Source organism: Notechis scutatus, chromosome 10 (genome assembly GCF_049901735.1).
Source record: "Notechis scutatus isolate UNSWTSFEM ecotype Mainland chromosome 10, rNotScu1.2, whole genome shotgun sequence".
NCBI classification, from domain to species: Eukaryota; Metazoa; Chordata; class Lepidosauria; order Squamata; family Elapidae; genus Notechis; species Notechis scutatus.
Window position 1 is genome coordinate 2,608,049 of NC_142018.1, and position 19,947 is coordinate 2,627,995.

The following is a 19,947-nucleotide window of genomic DNA, read 5'->3' on the forward strand; positions in this document are numbered from 1 at the left end:
AGCTGCTTCTACAGGCAGTGAGAGGGACAGCTAAAGCTTGCAAAGTTCAGGGAGTTGAAGTCCGCCTGCCTGAAAGTCGCTGATGTTAGATATTGCAAGTGAAGCATAGGCTTCACTCAGGTCCAGCAAAGAAGCGGGAAAATAGAGAGCTGGGATTGGCCCAGCCCTCTGACAGCTCCCAAGAGCTGTTTTTACTGAAGATCAGACTCCTGACTCTTCAGTCTCCCACTTTTTTACAGCTGAGAGGAGAGGCTGGAGGGGACCTTGGAGGTCTTCTAGTCCAGCCCCTTGCTCAAGCAGGAGAACCCATACCAATCTCAGACAAGTGACTGTCCAATCTCTTCTTAAAAACCTTCCGCGATGTAGGAGCACCCATAATTTCTGCTCCATTGGTTAAATGTTCTCTCTGTTAGGAAGTTCAATTGAAGCCAGAGCATTCCTTTTAGAACTGATGGATAAGCAGTTAAAAAACTGCCCTGAAAAATTATTTCAATATGTGAAATAATATTATGGTGAGATTACCATATGCACAAAGATGGAAAGATTCGGCACTGTCCACCACAGATGAAATTAACAACTTGCTGAAAAGAACAAACTGATTTCTTTGATTACAGAAAAGACATCTCCGTTTACTGTAACTGGAACCCGCTTATGGAAATTTTGCAAAAAAACAATAATATGAACTTGCCATTTATGGTTTTGGTGATTGGACAGGATAGATTAAAGATGCGACTATAGCGTGATTGGCTGTGAGCAGAGGATGGAGGAATGGGTGCCAACTGGGACGTGGCACAAAAGCTCTGCAAAGGCTCTCTTAGCATGACTGCCACTTGCTCTGCAAGAAAGAGTTGTGAGTCAGATTGTGTAGCAGTCTGCTGGGCCACTGCAATTCCATCCAGCGCCAAAGATAGTAAAGTCATAAAGCCAACAGGTCACAAAACGCACGCCAATACGGAAATAAGAAGGTCACAATGTAATTTTAGAGAGGGAGGTTCAACTATAGTTACACTAAGAAAAGCTGTAAAGCATATTGGAAGTTACTCCCTTTATATTTTACATTTTTCTTGTGTGTGTTTTTTAACTCTTCTATTTTATTTCTTCATTGTACTTTAAATGTTAGTTTATTTTACTTTACTAATTTATTTTGTCTTCTAATCACTTTGTATTAGCTTTTACTAGCAAAGCACCCACCTCTCCTTTTTATCCTCTCCTTTTTATCTTCCAAGAGTTCAATCAGGATCTTCAGCTCCTTCCCAATGTCAAAATAGGAGCTTAGCGCTTCCTGTGTCCAGATTTCTATCTGCAAGAGGAGAAATCATTTGCTTCTTCATAACAACACCCATCTTTTTACTAATTGTACACTTGTCTTACTCTGAAACAAAATGAGACACTTTATCACACTATTAATGTCATATATTTTTTTCCAGCTCAGCTCTGCTTTGGAAAAATAAAATGTAGTAACATTTAGGTCCTTTACTTTTCTAACATTTGTAGAGAAAACATTTCCTTTTTCTTATTCCAAACATCAATTTTCAGTGGAAGGCTGGACAAAATGATCAGAGAAGGATGACCAGGAATGATCACTTCATTAATTGTGTGATGTGGACTATGTCATTTAAATGCTGCATATTCATCCAGGTTGAAGAAGGGGATGAGGAAGGCTGGTTCTTGGATGCTAGAATGATACAGCCGTGATGCGACCAAAAAAACACAGTGGGTTCTGTGGTACTTTCTGAACTTGGTGGTTTACTTGCAGACATTTCCTTACCAAACAAGGTAACATCATCAGTATGAAGATACAGCCAGCTACACATATTTCTGCTAATTCTAATGTCATGATTTCAGCTGACTTCCTTTTGTGAATAGGATGTCTTGCAAACATCCTTTTTAAGAGGGTAAGACTTCTGGATCATGCCAGGACCCATCTTCAACTCCCAATAATCCCCCAGAAGATTGAGATGTATGAATTACTGCAACTTCTGACTAGGTGTTTATACCCAGTCTCTCCTTCACATCACATCCATGGGACACTCAGCCATTCCATTTGGTAGGAAATATTTTCTAAAAATCTTGTGAGGCTATATTTAAGTTCCTGTCTTGTTTAACTTCCATATAATAATTATTTGTCCAGTTGGATAATCCAGATGATCTTCTTCCTAATGTAGCTAGGAGAGCTCTCTACTCTCCATGTGCTGATGCTGATGCTGTAATTACATCCTACAACACCTTGAATCTCCAAATACCTATGCAAGGGTCCTCTTTGTAGACTTCAGTTCAGCATTCAATACCATCATTCCAGACACTCTTCTAAGTAAATTAAACCAACTAGCGGTATCTGAACACATTTGTAAGTGGATCATAAGCTTCCTAACAGACAGGAAGCAGCAGGTGAAGCTAGGCAGAATCACATCCGATACCTGTACAATCAGCACAGGGCCCCCCAAGGCTGTGTGCTTTCTCCACTTCTCCCTATTGAGATGCAATGACTGCATCTCAAACAATCCATCTGTTAAAATACTGAAGTTTGCTGATGACACAACAGTGATTGGTCTCATTCGAGACAACGACGAATCTGCATACAGACGGGAGGTTATACAACTTGCCTCATGGTGTAACCAGAACAATCTGGAACTGAACACACTCAAAACCATAGAAATGGTGGTTGACTTTAGAAGAAACCTTCCCATACTACCACCTCTTACAATACTAGATAACACAATATCAACAGTAGAGACCTTCAAATTTCTAGGTTCTACTATATCACATAACCTAAAATGGACACCTAACATCAAAAACGTCATCAAAAAAGCACAACAAAGAATGTTCTTTCTGCACTAACTCAGAAAGGTCAAACTGCCCAAGGAGCTGCTGATACAGTTCTATAGAGGAATTATTGAGTCTATCATCTGCACCTCTATCACTGTCTGGTTTGGCTCTGCAACCCAACAGGACAGACACAGACTTCAGAGGATAATTAGGACTGCAGAAAAAACAATTACTACCCACCTGCATATCTGTATATTGCACGAGTCAAAAAGAGGGCTGTGAAAATATCTACAGACCCTTCACATCCCGGACATAAACTGTTTCAACTCCTTCCCTCAAAGCGACGCTATAGAGCACTGCACACCAGAACTAGACACAAGGAGAGTTTTTTCCCAAATGCCATCACTCCGCTAAACAAATAATTCCCTCAACACTGTTCAATTATTACAAAGTCTGCACTACTATTACTGTTAATCTTCTCATCACTCCTTATCACCCATCCCCTCCCACTTGTGACTGTATGACTAGAACTTTGTTGCTTGTATCCTTACAATTTATATCGACTGTTTCCTAGTATGATTTGATTGCTGATTGTACCCTATGACTATCATTAAATGTTGTACATTATGATTCTTGATTCTTAACGAATGTATCTTTTATGTATACTGAGAGTATTTACACCAAGACAAATTTTGTCCAATCATGCTTGGCCAATAAAGTATTCTATATATTCTATCTATCTATCTATCATCTATCTATCTATCTATCTATCTATCTATCTATCTATCTATCTATCTATCTATCTATCTATCTATCTATCTAATCTCGAGTCTAATACTGCAAACAATCCCAATTACAGATAAACTAAAATAAAGGCATTTTTGGATACACCCCTCACAATTATTTCTAGCATATCCACAAGACTGCACAAATGTCATGTTTCAAATAACTGGGTGGGGAATTTCAGACCTCAGATAGACTAAGGGTAAAGGACAGATCATATGATGCCTTGACTGCTCAAAATAACTCAGTGGCCATCTTGCAATTCTACTGGACAAGGACACGGGACAGCATTTTTCAGCCATCTGTTAATTATTACAAGCAAAATCAACAGCCCAACTCATGTATGGAGAACAGTTTGGACCATTTTGTAAATTTTGAAAAGTTTGTTGAAATTCCTGTGTTTCATATTTCTACATTTTTTCTGGTTGTAAACTGTTCCTTTGTATTCAGATCTGACCTCAGAAGGAGAATTTAGCACTTGGGGATGAAGATGCAGACCAGCAGACCAGCACTGGAGGCCAGGATGGAGAAGACCTGCCTTTTTAACATTTCTCAAAATATTTCATACTTCTAGGAGAGGGGTGGGTGCTAACTTTCTAGAGGGGGGAATGGTAGAGACCATTGAAACAGCTTGCACAGCACACACACACCCCAGAATACTAAGAATAGGTGAACAACCATAACTCCTTTGATGGGAGATGCCTCCAAGTCCCCTTGAGTGGGCAGTGGATTGTTGTACCTGGAGTCCAGTCCTTCTGCCGATCTCCTTGGTTTTGTCTAACCCTCAAATTAGCTGACGTGTGATAGGACCTCAACTTACTTGTGATGTTTGCTCACCATGTTTTGATTTAAACTTGTGGGATTTAGGGTCAGTAACTATACAGGACGAGGATAAAATCTCTGCTGAACTTTGAATCCAGATGAAAGCAATCTGCTGTAGAAATGTTCAAAGGAGGAAAAAGTTTTGATAAAACTGTCATGAATGTGTGTGTTTCTGCACTTACTTAGCAAAGAGGTGGCCAGTCTTGGATGTGAGTGTGCTACTTGTCATGGAATGAGTCTCTTTTCTGGGGACCTTTGCAGCCTCCTTGGCTTCTCCACCTCAGCCATGAGGTTTCTCAGGGAGGCTTCAGGATAACATCAAACAACCATAGCATGATCTCCTACTACACTTTCATGAATGCAGGCAATAAATCCAAAAGTAATCCAGAAAAAAAAGTAGGAAAACTGGAATCCCCATTCGAAAAGGCAAAAAAATGGGGGGAAATCATTTAGTTTCTCTGTTTACAAATGTGAGAATCACCATTTCATTTGCCTTCAGCTCTCATCTTTGCATTTGATTTACTTTTGAGATGTAAATTGCCTTGAATTTTTGGTCTGGAGCAAATAATTAAATAAGGTATTTTCCAGCTTTATTGCTTCTACTTTACTGCCCTGTGGAGATTTAATACCTGTGTCACTCTTGATGTTTGACTCACTTGCTCATGTCTCCTGGATGCTTTTAAAAAGTCAGGAAATTTCCAAGGACACCAAATCACTGTAGTTCAGAAGTGATAGCCTCAAGTTCAGGGATGGGAAAAAAATTTTTTAGTTCATATAAAAAAAGCACATTTCACACATTCAGACTCATAATTCAGACTTTGCACTTTCCCACATTTTGCAGCAAGGAAGGGGGGGAGGGTTGAGCTAAATGGTTGATATGGAATGGATATAAACCAAGGGTCTTCAAACTTGTTTAAGACTGAGCTAACATGACTGGAGGAGGAATTCTGGAAGTTGAAGCCCACAAGTCTTAAAGCTGTCAGACCCCTGATATAAACTGATGTTGAAGCTTTCAGTGCTCCTTGCTATGCTTCCTTCCTCGTCAATGCTTCATTTCTATTAGAGATATCAGTTGCAAGGATCCAGAACAAATGGCATGACATTTGTATGTTCCCAAATATCCAACTTCTGTATTGTATTATTGTAATGTCTTTTATTAAATGCATTCATTATTCCAACAGGATGCCTTAAGCCTACCAGTGTTATAATAGTCAACATTTTTCAAGTGCTGTGTTTTCATGGGACTTAATTGTCAGATAAGTTTAGGTAAGCAATTGTAAGATAAATTTGGGCTGCCACAAAGAAGAGGGGTGGGTGTGAACCTATTTCCCAAAGTACCAGAAGGCAAGACAAGAACCAATGAATGGAAACTAATCAAGGAGAGAAACAATTCATAGAAAAATAGTAGCAGGCGCTCTGGACTGATGAGTCAAAATTTGAAATATTTGGCTATAGCAGGAGGCAGCTTGTTCATTGAAGGGCTGAAGAGCAATACAACAACAAGTGTCTGCAGGCAACAGTGAAACATGGTGGAGATTCCTTGCCATTTTGGGGCTGCATTTCTATAAATGGAGTTGGAGATTTCGTCTGGATCATGGTGTCCTCAATGCTGAGAAATACGGGCTACTGAGCAGCTGCTCCCTTCTGGAAGAAACTTATGACCGCAATCTGGTAAAACACTGGCCCTGCCCTATCCTATCCTATGCTATCCTATCCTATCCTATCCTATCCTATCCTATCCTATCCTATCCTATCCTATCCTACATTTTGTTCTCTCCTCGCCTTTCTCCTTCCCTACCATTCCAAATTCTACTCTTAATTCCATTCCATTCCAAATCCCATTCTACATTTTATTAATTCCATTCTTAATTTATTCCATTCCATTCCAATTTCTATTCTTACTTCTGTTCTTACTTCTATTCTTAATTTTATTCCGTTCCACTTCAATTTCACTTCATTTCATTTTTGTTAAACAAATTCACCTTTACCAGGTTCGTTTTTGGACCACTGAAACACTTATCTTTTTTTTTTAAATAAGTTTACTGGTGGAAGGATGAAATAATGAACTTTTTTTAAAAAAAGAAATTCTTAAACCAGAGGTCTCCAAACTTGGCAACTTTAAGACTCGTGGGCTTCAAATCCCAGCTATGCTGGCTGGAGAATTCTGGGAGTTGAAGTCCACAAGTCTTAAAGTTGCCAAGTTTGGGGAACCCTGCTTTAAATTGATGTTGCTTCTAACTCAAGTTAGAGGAAGAGCAACAGCAAAACGGGTGCTTTTTTATTTATCATCAACCCACCAGTTATGTGCCTGGTGGATCATCATCAGGTGTGAAGGGGATTCCACCAAGGGGACTGATGGAAAAAGTCTTCATGGAAAAATTCCCAGGTGACGCTTTTTATGCCTGCTGGAGTGATATAATATTACTGACTTTCCCTTTTGGCTTTGTGTTTATCACACCCACTTTTGGAAATTAAGGTTTAGGCCGCAAGCCTCAAAAAAATTGTTTTCATCATCAAAAGTCAACATCTTACTTGAAGAAGGAAGTTTCCGTTTGATATGAAAGACTGAAAGAAGATAATGTGCTTAATTTTTACCTCTTGTCCGGCAGCTGAGCTACTTAGAATTTTTATTTTTATTTAGAATCAAATCCAGATTATGAATATTATTAATGGAGAGTATCTGGAAATTGGCCATGAGAAAAGAGACTGAGGTCTATGCTTCAGCTGAGAGTTTTTTAGAGGCCAATAATAAAATAATCCATTAAGACCAACGGATGGTTCATAATGTATCTCATTAAAATAATGGCCATCTCTGCGAAGAACATAGGCAGGAAAATAAGGAGGAACATATGCTCGGAAAACTAATAGCTTCAGTTGACTGTTTTTTCAAGGATTCTTCATTTAACTCCAACCCTGGGTTCTGCCACTCCTATAATCTTGCTGGTTTTGCAGAGAGAAAGGGTGTGTCTTTAATCATTCTGCATGCAACTTTTGTCTGACTGTGTGACAAAAGATGGAAAGACACCCTCCAAATTTACTTCAGTTTTACAGAGAAGCTAGAAAGGGAATTGAAGTTGCCTTTGCTTGGCTGTGAACACAGTGCTGGGCCAGATCCAGGATCCTACTCAATCATGACTCCCATGGGAAGCCAATCTCTTCAGGGTTAGTGCTCTGGATCTTAGTGACAAGAACAGCTAAGTTATAAAGGAAGAGTGCAGGATCTCCATCCTATCTTTTACTGTCCCTCTGCCTGCTCTCTCTCTCTAAGACTGTTACTCAGCCTCATCCACTTTAAGATGGGTGGACTTCAACTCCCAGAATGGCTGGCTGGGGAATTCTGAGAATTGAAGTCCACCCATCATAAAGTTGCTGAGGTTGAGAAACACCCCTCTAAGACGGGGGTGTCAAACTCAGGGCCCGTGGGCCGGATCCAGCCCATGGGGGTGCTTAGATCTGGCCCACAGGCCTTGCCTGGAAACAGCAAAGAAGCGGCCCAAGGTACCTCTGCAGTGAAAATGGAGAGCGGCTTCCCCTAGCTCCATTTTGCTGGCAGGGGGCTATCAAAACAAACTAAAAACAAAACAAAATGAGAAATGTTTCCCCTTTTGCATTTGAGCATGCAAGAAGGGATAGGAAAGGAGAAAGGGAAAGAGGAAAGACAAAGAAAAAGAAAGAAAGATGGGAAGAGAACAAGGAAGGAAAATAAGGAAAGAGGGGAAGGAAGAAGGAAGGAGAAGGAAGGAAGGAAGGAAGGAAGGAAGGAAGGAAGGAAGGAAGGAAGGAAGGAAGGAAGGAAGGAAGGAAGGAAGGAAGGAAGTCCTGCCTTAGCACTTGCCCCCAACATGAGTCCTGTGTCATGCCCACTGTTCTATCGCCAGAACAAGATAGACTCGAGACCAGAGTTGAGTTCAGCTCTTTATTTAACTGTCAGTAACTTCAACTAAACTTGAGCCGTGGCAGCCTCTTTTATAGCGGCTACTCGCGGCTCGCAACCAATGGCATCATTTTAAACCTCCCGCCGTTTAGGCGGCCAATCATAATCTGTTGTTAACCACCAATCGCTAGGCGGTAGTGATTGTCCAATCGGAATGTAGTATTACGAGTATGCAAATGTCTATATACAACACCCACCATGGCCATGCCCCCGGCCCTCTGAGGTCAAACACACCCCTTATGTAGCCTCAGTTAAATGAAGTTTGACACCCCTGCTCTAAGAGATTTCTTCCCAGGCACCTCGGACACTGTCCTGGAAAGATGTAATTAATAGCTGCCAGGCTTTGCTCATTCCTGAAATGCATGTCTTGTAAACAAACCTTTCAGCTCTAGTTGCAGAACCTCCTTCACTCATCCATGCTCAGATCAGATTCCTCCTCTCCGAAATCCTCACCTGCCCAGCCTAAATGCTTCATTTCCAGTGCCCAGCTGGAAGCATGAAACCTGGAGAAAGCGCGGGCATCCCTTTGTTTGAAAACCAGAAGAATGCTTGTGCCACACTAAGAGCTATTATGGAAACAGCAGTATGCATAAAATAATGCCAGCATCCATTTGGAGAGTATTCCAAGAATTTGTTCCCATTCATAAATGTAGGTGGGAAGAAGGCAGCACAACTGTTCATCCTTATCCTCACTTCAAAGCGGTAGCAAATTCCCAAGTTAAAAAACTTAGCAAACTTCAGGGGGGAAAACAGAGACAAAATTGCCCATATATTTTTCTGCGACATGTCTACAACCTTATTTTATGCAGTCATAAAACGAGTGCATTTACACAAGCATAATAGCCTGTTTGGATTGAATGGGCCTTCTGCTTTAGTAGATCCACCTTCTTCCCTATTTGTCTGTTAAATTGGGGCTTTAATGCATCATAACTGCTTAGATATGTGCAGGGATTCAGCCTCCGAAGGTGACAGAGCCAGAGAGGATGGGTGGACCTGGTTTGAAAAACAGCAAGAAAGAAATTTAATCGGAGATGGGACAAAACAAAGTGGTCGATCTGATTGTGTTGGTGCTGCCACGGGGCGGAGAGGGATGGTGTTATGATTGTTATGTTGTGGTTTTTAATGATGTAATCTGATCGGAGTCACCTGTGTGTGAGTTGAGTGCACATATAAATTTGTTTAAGAAATAAACACATAAAAATCCAGCCATCATCAGTGGTTGACAGGAGACAGAAACAGCAGAGTGGTCCTTCTTTTTCTTTTTTTCAGAAAGTTTTCCATCTGCATGAAACCTAAATTTTAGAAGATGTGACTGCTTGCCATTGACTGATTCCCCATCTATACTGGGTGTTCTATATTTGTAATATTGTACTTGCTGCCTTTTGAATATTTGCCATTTTGGGTCAATCTTCAGCACTCTAAGGTGTTCCCAGCAATACATGAAAAAGCAGGAGGGACGTTTTGATTCGGACACACAGAAGCTCAGTGGTCATTTCTCTGGGGATCCAGAATGAAACCTCTTCTGGCAGGCAAATCCCTAAAGGCACAAGTTCTTACAAAGTTTGCATTTGTGGCCTGCAGAATTCATGCTTTGCTAACATCAGAGGCAATTAATTTGGGACTGATTACTGTTCGTGGTTGCATTGTCCTTGTCTGCTTTGGTATGTCTGTAACTTGTATTACATTCCTTCAGATAGACAGACAGAAAGACAAGTAAATAAGACATTCCTGTTGTTATTTCTTTCATCTCTGCCTCATACCAGATGTTCCTGCTGTGAAGTATATGTGTAAAGGACATGATCATCAGGATACAGAAAAGCAATTTCCAGGATTCTTCAGGCTCCGTATTTTAATGTCTAGTATGTAAGGATTGCCTCTCCTAACTCAAGAAAGTGAAGACGCTTGAAACTGAGCATTTCAAAAGGAACCTTTTATTGAGCAGAAGTGAAAGCAAGTCATTCAAAACGAAGTCTGAATCCCTTTAGGCAAGACAATTAGAATTAAGGCAGTAGAGGCCCCTCCCTCCAGCCAGATGCGGGTTCAGCCCATCCACAGGTGTGAAGATGTTATTGTGCCTGCGGCTCTGAGAAACAGATAAGCAGGCATTCTCATGGCCATCTTCTGCTGGCTTTCAACCCACACAGTCCTCCCCTCTATTACATTCCCCAAGAAGTGAGAAAATCTCAGTGCCAGGATACAAGTTATAAAATAGCAGTTATCACAGGCAATAGTAATGAATCAAAATCAAGCCCCCACCCTTCTCCCAATTGAATGGCGGTATCACTTTTATGGATCTGACAAATCACAGATAAAGGAAAAGCAGTTATTTCCTGTGTCCATGGATCTTGTAATGTAAGAGTTTTCTAGACTTGGCAAGATACATACTAGATTAAACTAATGAGTCCTTTTTAAGAACAAAGAGTATGCAGTGTTCCCTTTTGTTTTATATTAACAGATTAACAGAGTTGGAAGGGACCTTGTAGGTCCTCTAGCCCAATCCTCCGCCCAAGCAGGAGACCCTAACCATTTCTGATAGATGGCAGTCCAGTCTCTTCTTGAAAGCCTCCAGGGATGAAGCTCCCACAACTTCTGAAGGCAACTTCTGTTCCATCGGCTGATTGTTCTCACTGTCAGAAAATTTCTCCTTATTTCCAGGTTGAATCTCTCCATGGTCAGTTTCCATCCATTGTTCCTTGTCTGGCCTTTGGGTGCCTTAGAAAATAGCTTGACCCCCTCCTCCTCTCTGTGGCAGCCCCTCAAATATTGGAAGACTGCTATCCTTCTCTTCACTAGACTAGCCAGGCCCAGTTCCTGCAACCGTTCTTCATATGTTTGAGCCTCCAGTCCCCTAATCTTTTTTGTTGCTATTCTCTGCACTTTTTCCAGAGTTTCAATATCTTTTTTTATAGTGTGGTGACCAAAACTGGATGCAGTATTCTAGGTGTATGCCTCAATAATCAGGAACATTGATCTCAGAGAGAGCCAGGACTGCAAAGAGGATGTTGGAGCGAATACAGTCTATGATTAGATTAATGAAATGGATGGAGGGTGAGAATACTAAAAGGAGTCATTTAGTTAGCCCCAAGAACCCTAGATATGGCCCCAAGGAGACTCAGCCGTACATAACTCCATCTATTCAGCCATGTTATGAGCCCACCTATCTCTACCTCTCAGAAAAATTAAAGCATCTAAAAAAGCCCAGGGTTCATTTTAAATTATGCTGCTGGAGCTACAAATACATGCAGGCCTGACTGCAGAATATGATTTTAAAAATAGTCAAGAGGTCAGCCACATTAGGGTGATCACAAGATGCAGGAAAGATATGAAATGTCTCTAACAGGGGTGGGATCCGCTGTCTGGTTGCTGGTGGGCGGGGCCATGGTGGGCGTGGCCGACCAGATCTTCCTTTTTCCGGCTCCCTGTGGGCCTCCAGAGCCCAGGGAGGCTGTTCTCGCCCTCCCAAGGGTCCAGAGGCCTCAGGAGCAGAGGTGCTATTCAGCCGGTTCACACCTATTCGGGCGAACTGGTAGCGGTTATTTGGCATGGGTCGCCGAACTGGTGGCAATCCCTGGCTGGCCACGCCCCCAACCCGGTCGCCCGGCCGCTCACTTGCGATCGCTCTCCTAGCTTTCCGTCCCCCACGGCCTCTTTCTCCCCGGGGAAAAGGAAGAAAGGCATGGACGCTGCAAGTGTCGCTTTCCCCTTGTGAGTTAAAGTGTCTGGAGTGAGAAGGAGTGCGGTCTGACAGAGGGGGTGGGGGTGAATCAGGCCTTGGAAAAATTTAAAGGAGCTGCCTCCAAAATGCTTGTCTGTTAAGTGTGCTCTCTCTGTGTGTGTGTGTGTGTTTGTGTGTGTGTATGTGTGTGTAAGAGAGAGAAGAAAGAAGAAAGAAAGAAAGAAAGAAAGAAAGAAAGAAAGAAAGAAAGAAAGAAAGAAAGAAAGAAAGAAAGAGGAAGGTAGAGAAAGAAACAAAAAAAATAGGAAGAGAGAGAGAGAGATAAAACTCTGTGCTATTTTTTTTTAAAATAAATTTTATTCAGTTTTTCACATTAAAAACAAAAATCTCTTTTTAGTGGACAACATATTTCCAGGTCATCACCTTTACATACAAATATGACAGCAATTATACATTCATATATGCATACTTAATTCTATTATTACCTTTTCCATTCCAAATTTTCAGTAAGGAGAGAAACAAACAAATCACAGATAAAGATTCTAGCCTCTTTCATTAATCTCAGTCGAAACATCTTTTTGTTTCATTTCAATTATTTCAAATATAATCCTTTAATAATTATTTTAATAATAAAAATAAACAATATGTGTTTGCCTAATAATGATGATGATGATGATGATAATAATAATAATAATAATAATAATAATAATAATAATAATAATAATAATAATAATAATAATAAAAAAGTTACCAATGTCTCTCCTTGCTTTTAATAGTCTATGTTAACTTATTAATTTAGTTGGTTCTTTAGTCGGTCATATTCCCTTTCCATTACACATTCTTTTTATAAATTCTAGATTAATACAAATTTTAACACTAAAAAAAACAAAACAAGTATAGATTTCCCCCCTTTTACTGCTTTGAGTGTGACACCTCAATGATTAAAATATACCTTTATTCCTCATCTTGATTCCCAATAATGCATTATTTTTAAGAAGTTACAATAATAATCATTACATCTTTTCATTTGGATCCCGCAGCATATTTCCCCCCCTTGATTTTTAATAAGAGTTATCAGTATCTATATTACCCTATTTTCTAAATATATTTAATTGCAGAAATATTCTTATTACCCCTTGTCACCCTGCAGAATCCCCTTTTTAATTCATCAACCATTTTCTCTGAAAAAACAATTTCTTTTCAACATTTTACTATTTCCGTATTTCTTTATTTCATGCACCTGTTTCTTACTGCTTCTCCTCCCCCTCTTTTCCCCATATCTTTTCTCATTCCAATTTATATCCCTCTCTTTGTTAATATCTTCCTTTCCCCCTTTCTGCTGGGTCTTTCTGCCTTTCCCGACTTCACAGGTATTCCCCCTTCTTAAATCTCAACTTTTTAACCTTCCTTCTTTCCCCACTTCTTTGTAGTGTTCTTTGTGTTAATTGTCTATTTAAAATGACTTCTCCTTGAGTCGACTTCTCCTCCTCTGAAGCTCTTTCTTCTTGTTCTTCAATCGCCATTTCCATTTTTTCTAAAACAGAGCAAAGTGATTTGCCTCTTTCCTGTAGTAATTCTCTCATATTTTTAAGTTCCATTTTTAATTCCCGAAAAGATATCATCATTACACACTCTTATATTTTATGATCCTTAAAGTCCACACACAAAAAAACACTTTTACTTTCCTTCTTTCTTCTTTCAATTATCTAAAGTTCTCAGTTATTCCAGCCCAGGGTCTATACCAAAAACATCAATCAATCCCACAGTCAGTCTTTCCTTGCTTTTTCCTTTATTCTGGTTCTGCTTTCACTTTCTAAGATTCTTACTTTGTTTCAATATTTCTTTAATGTTATATCCACACAAGTTCATTCAGAAACAGGATGCTTTCCCTTTTGTTTGAGCTCAAATTTTTGTCAAAAGGTGGCACTCTCCATTATACAAAATCTTCACCTTTTCCCCCTATTTTTTTATTTAGGGTTTTTTGAACCTCAATATTCCAGCACAGTCCAGTCTCCAATTTGTAAACTTTATTATTATTATTATTTTGACAATCTTAAGTCCAGCTTTATTTTATGCCTGTGTCAGTCTGTGCTCCCTTCAAAATCCAAGAAAGAAATATTCAGACTCCATGATATCCAGATATCTTGAGGCTGACAGCCTGTTTATTCCCAAAATATTTTAGTCCAATTTAGTTAAATCTTTAGTTCCAGCTTCTTCCTTTCCCGGTTCGAAGCCACGCTTAGCTGTCAAAAATATTTTCTTATTTTTTTTTCCTGTCCCTTTGTAATTTCGCTGCTCACTTTTCTTTTCTTTTCTTAAAAATTCCATGTTACCTTAATCCCGGGGTACTTTTGTTTAGTTGTATTGCCCAGTTGTCCCGGTTCAGATGTTATCCACCTCTTTCTTCCCTCCTGCACAAATCTTAATCCAGCTGAGTCCTCCTCTTTGGGGTGGCCATTTTAAACCACCGCTGCAGTCGTCTTCGGGGGAAAAAAGTCCAAGCCCAGGGGGGGAGATGCGGCTCCCCTCAACCTGGCTTGCGGCTTCCCCTTACTCCGCCGCCCCTCCAAAGCAGCTTCAGCCCCTAATCGTAATAATCGGGGCTCTCCAACGAAAGAGCACGGACCATAGCCGCAGAGAGTCGCGATCTACAGTCCGTTGGCGAGGAGGCTCCGCCTTCTTTTCCCCTGTGCTATTATTTTTAATTGTTCCATTATTTATCATGTGTTAATATTTTACACTGTCCCTACACCTAGAGTGATTTTTCTGCCTTTCTTTTGCCTAGGGCTACCACATATTTTTCAGGGTTTACATGCATTCAATGTCAATAGTCCAGAGCATAAAATACACATGTGTTTAACAAGAGTTGAAAGGGACCTTGGAGGTCTTCTAGTTCAACCCCCAATTCAGGCAAGAAAACTGAGGATGCCAAACTCTGAGTAGAAATCCTGGGAAAGGTGTCAGAGTAATACTTAGAAGGGACCTTGGGGTGAACCCTATACCATTTCAGAGAAATGGCTCTCCAGTCTTTTCTTAAAAACTTCAAATGACTGAGCACCCAGAACTTCTGGAGACAGGCAGTTCCACTGGTTAATTGTTCTCACTGTCAGAAAGTTTCTCCTTAGTTTTAGGTTGCTTCTCTCTGTTCAGTTTCCATCCATTGCTTCTTGTTTGCATTCTGCTTCTTTGGAAAATATATTGTCCCCCTTTCTTTGTGGCAGCCCTTTAAAAGCCTATCACACTCTTGAGTAAAGCATGTGAGCCATTTCCTCCTTTCAGTCGTCCATGAAGGTACATCTACAGTAAGCAGATAATAAAGTCAAAAAGGTGAACAACATTTTTACAGAACTATAGATAAGTTGAGGCTGGCTGATAAGGAATGGCTGGGAGGGGAGGGGCCAGGTGAGGCACCCGTTGATGTGAGTGACATTGAGTTGGCCACGCCCACCCAGTCACATGACTACCAAGCCATGCCCACCCAGTCACATGACCACTAAGCCCCACCCACCCAGTCACATGACCACAAGCCACGCCCACCAAATAAGCCATGGCCACAGAACCGGTAGTAAAAAAAATTGAATTCCACCACTGCTCAGGAGGCCCACCGGAAGCCGGAAACAGGCCCGTTTTGTCAATCCCGGTTTTTCCAGGAAGGCTGTTTTTGTTCTCCCAAGGTCCAGAGGCCTCCACTGGGCCTCTGGGAGAGCAAAAATGCCCCCCCGGGCTCTGAGGCCCTCTGGAACAGGCCCATTTCTGGACTTCCAGAAGGTCTGGTATTCCCCATCCCAGAGCCTCCGCGAGGACCCTGCACTTACCTCCATCAAAAATGGGCTGCATGAAAACTCCTCGGAGGGGCAAGGCCAGGCGGTCGGTTGAAATACTGGTTTGGTGAACCAACTGTTAACTTTTAACATCTGGTTCACCTGAACCGGTCCGAACCAGTAGAATCCCACCCCTGGTCTCTAAAAGTCCTTTCATTGCAAAAGTTGAGAATCGATACCCAGCCCTCTTAGGCTGCTTACAAATATGATTTCCACAAGCAGCAACTGAAAACAAATGAGAAATAATCCTCTGCCAGGGATCTGTTGTAAACTTTCCCTTGCTTTCTCACAAAACCTGCCAAATGCCACCAAGGGGCCCTGTGAATTTTTCAAGAACAGAATCCAGCCTGTTCAGGTCATCGATCTAATCCTGGAACCAGCCCTGCTCCTTTCAAAGTAGTTAGGATGGTTTTAAGAACCTCAGGCTTTCTCAAGTGGAGTGTAAGATGAAAGAGACTCTTCCCATAAATCTGCAGCTGGAACATTCTGGGTTTCAATTTCTGCTTTTTATTACTGAGTGCTGTTCCTCTCAGATTATATAGAGTGCAGGCACTCCATTTATTGGGGGAGAGCTTTGAAAGAGATAGTCTAATTTTAAGAAAAGCTCACAGAGGAGCCAATTGAACTATTGAATGGATTTCCTGGTGGAAAAAGGAAAGGTTAAGCCAAGGTGTTTGTTTCTGGTTGAAATTTTCTTTGAGGCAGTATAAATGGCTCAACGCATCTCTCCCTGACTCCATTACCACAGTAAGAGACTATCATGTTTACAGATCAGATTGTGAAATCCGTAGAGGAGGTGGTGTTGCTATCGGCGTGCATAAGCGCACCATCGTGCCTACCGTCCCTGTCCTATTGTTTCTCTTATTCTTTTATTTTTCTTATATGTACCCATTTCATGTATTCACAACTATGTATACACTTATACTTATTATCTTGTAAACAATTGGCAAATCAAATAAATAAATAAAATAAAATAAATAAATAAAAGTCCCTACATCTAAAAAACATCCAAGTTACCCAGGAGCTTGCTGTTCCTGAGACCATCGCCTGTGAACTGTCCTTAAATATCAGATTTCGATTCTTACTATGTTACAGAGCCCCTGATTATGACATCGAACATGTAAACAAGCTAAATACACTACTAACATAGGCAGCATCCTGCCCACACGCTTTTATCTTTATCAATCTACCTCATATTAACTGGACCCTAAACGAGTGTAAAAATGAACCCATACATGCAACCTTCTACAATGCTGTAACAAATCTGGGACTGGAACAACTAGTAACCAACAATACGAGACTTAACAACTGCCTCAATCTCATCTTCTGCAATAGTTCGAATTCAATTTATGGAATACAAATTAAAGAACCCTTTTCGAACAGTGACCACAACATGATTGACTTTTGTCTCAACATACGTCCACACAAAAATCTCACAATCACAGGATCCCCAATTATAACTTCAAAAAAGGCAACTATGATCTCATAGACAATGATCTCTCATCCCTTGATTGGCAATTTCTATTCACTGGATGCAATACTGTTGAAGACCATTACAACATATTTTTACTTGAAGTCAAAAGAGTCATCAGACTATATTGTACCATTAACAACTCCCAAAACCAGAAAAAACAAATTACCCAAACAATAAGGAAGCTTCAATCCAAAAAGAAATCACTTTGGCGGAAAAACAAATCTGGTCACGTTGCCAACTTCAAAAGCTGATACAAAAATTTATGCCACCAGATAAAAACTGAATGCACTAATTATCACATTAAACAAGAGGAAAACCTTCTACGCACCAATTCCACCCGCACTTTTTACAATTTTGTAAACAACAAACTAAAAGACTCAAGGTCCATCCCACCCCTGAAAGGACCTAATGGTAAAGACTGCAATGATGACACCATTAAAGCCAACGTCTTTAACACATTCTTTGGCTCAGAATTTGTAAACAGCAATGGATCATGCCCAGTATTTCCTAGTCGAACCACAGACAACTACAATGATCTAATACATATCGATTTTACAGAAGACACTGTTGAAAAATCACTGGCAATCTAAAACCATCTCTATCTATTGGACCGGAGGGAATATGTGCCTACTTCTTTAAAAAGCTATCCACTGCCATAGCCAAACCTCTAAGCATAATCTTTGAAAAATCTTTCAGGACCAGCTCCTTGCCGAACTTATGGTCACAGTCATCCCGACCTCCTTGCCAAACCTATGGCCACAGTCATCCCTATCTTCAAAAAGGGAGACCCCAGCCTAGTTGAAAATTACAGACCAATCTCTCTATGCTGCATCACCTGTAAAGTCATGGAATCAATTATTAACCAATCCATTATCCTCCACTTAGAGACAAACAACCTATTCTCTAATAAACAATTTGGTTTCAGAAAAAAACTCTTACACTGCAAAAACATATGGACTATACAACTCGATCAGGGCAAAGCATTAGACACAATCTACGTAGACTTCTGTAAAGCCTTTGATTCAGTGGTACACAACAAACTACTCCTAAAACTACAATCTTATGGTATCTCTGGACACCTGCATAACTGGATAGAAGCAGTCCTGTCAAACAGACAACGAATGATCAACATTGGGAGTGTCCTATCAAATTCTGTACCTGTCAACAGTGGTGTCCCCCAGGGCAGTGTTCTAGGACCAACTCTTCATACTCTACATAAATGACCTCTGTGATCATATTAAGAGCAACTGCGTCCTCTTCGCTGATGATGTAAAGCTATTCAACACCACAGACAATACTGCTACCCTTCAAAAAGACCTCGACTATGTATCAGAATGGTCAAACAAATGGCAACTTCAAATCTCAACAAATAAATGCTCTGTCTTACATATTGGCAAAAAAAAAAAATCAGAAAATAAAATACAAGGTGAATAGTCAAGACCTTGTTGAGGATCCAAACTTTGTCAAGGACCTTGGAGTACTTCATCTCTAATGATCTAAGTGCTAGAGCCCACTGTAACTACATAGCCAAAAAGGTATTAAGAGTTGTTAATCTAATCCTATGTAGCTTCTTCTCTAGTAATATTACATTACTAACTAGAGCATACAAAACATTTGCTAGATCAATACTTGAATACAGCTCATCAGTCTGGAACCCGCATTACGTATCTGATATTAATACAGTTGAGAAAGTCCAGAAATATTTCACAAGAAGAGTTCTCCACTCCTCTATTTTTGCAGAATACCTTATGCTACCAGACTCGAAATTTTAGACCTAGACAACCTAGAACTACGCTGCCTTTGGTCCAATCTAAGTATAATACATAGAATTATATATTGCAATGTCCTACCTGTCAATGAATATTTCAGCTTCAACCATAACAACACAAGAGCACACAATAGATACAAACTTAAGGTTAACTGCACCAAACTTGATTGCAGGAAATACGACTTCAGCAACAGAGTGGTCAATGTCTGGAATAATGACTTCAGCCGATCTTTCGAGTGCATTTCTCTAGTTGGATACTATAGAAATGATCCCTGAAAGTATAGACTCTGTGGTTTCTTCCCCAAATCCCAAAAACTTGAACCTTAGACTGTCGACTATTGACCTCACCCCTTTCCTAAGAGGTCTGTAGCGGGCGTGCATAAGCGCACCAACGTGCCTACCGTCCCTGCCCTATTGTTTTTTTTTTTCTTATATGTATCCATTTCATGTATTCAAAACTATGGTTATACTAATACCTGCTAACTTATAATTGCTTGACAAAACAAAATAAATAAATAAAAAATAAATAAATAAAATAAAACCAATGTTTCTCAACATCAACAATCTTAAAATGTATGGACTTTTACTCCCAGAATTCCGGCATATCCACACAACTTAAAAATGTTAAGGTTGAAAAACACTGTGTATATACCATGTTTCTCCAACAATACGGCCTCCCCCAATAGGAAGTCCCAGCATGTTTTATCAGCATAAAATCAAATTAAGCCCCTCCCCCAAATTAAGGCCTATATTAAACATGCGAAATGGGGGGGAATGGCGGGGGGCTTGCTGTTAGGAAGTACTTTTGTTGCATACCCAGATATGGTGCTGCCTGTGTTGACTTTAGCGTTGGTGGGGCACTTCGTATCAGGAGACCTTCCACCACTGTTGCTTTCCCTTCTC

General features: G+C 40.4%; 1 pseudogene; it reads right to left on the bottom strand.

The window, feature by feature from the left end:
- Nucleotides 1-19,249: 19,249 nt before the first annotated feature.
- Nucleotides 19,250-19,332, bottom strand: LOC148129733 (small nucleolar RNA U3; annotated as a pseudogene).
- Between the last annotated feature and the right edge of the window lie 615 nt (nt 19,333-19,947).